A 208-nucleotide genomic window follows, 5' to 3' on the forward strand; every position below is an offset into this window, starting at 1 on the left:
TTATGAAACTACTTAACGGGGGCAGTGCTGATGTCGTAAAGCACAAAAGCATTTGTTAGAGCTTGTATAATATACAGATTGGGTATCATCTTTCTTATTTTTTTCACCACACCTGAGGGCTTTTCCTCTGCCTCTTGTGTTAATTGAGGCCAGATATTACCTAAGTATCCCTACGTGATGTGAGGGAGGTGCTATTTTTTCAAGGTGA

This window comes from Rhincodon typus, chromosome 31, assembly GCF_021869965.1.
Source record: "Rhincodon typus isolate 14 chromosome 31, sRhiTyp1.1, whole genome shotgun sequence".
In the NCBI taxonomy this organism is placed as follows: domain Eukaryota; kingdom Metazoa; phylum Chordata; class Chondrichthyes; order Orectolobiformes; family Rhincodontidae; genus Rhincodon; species Rhincodon typus.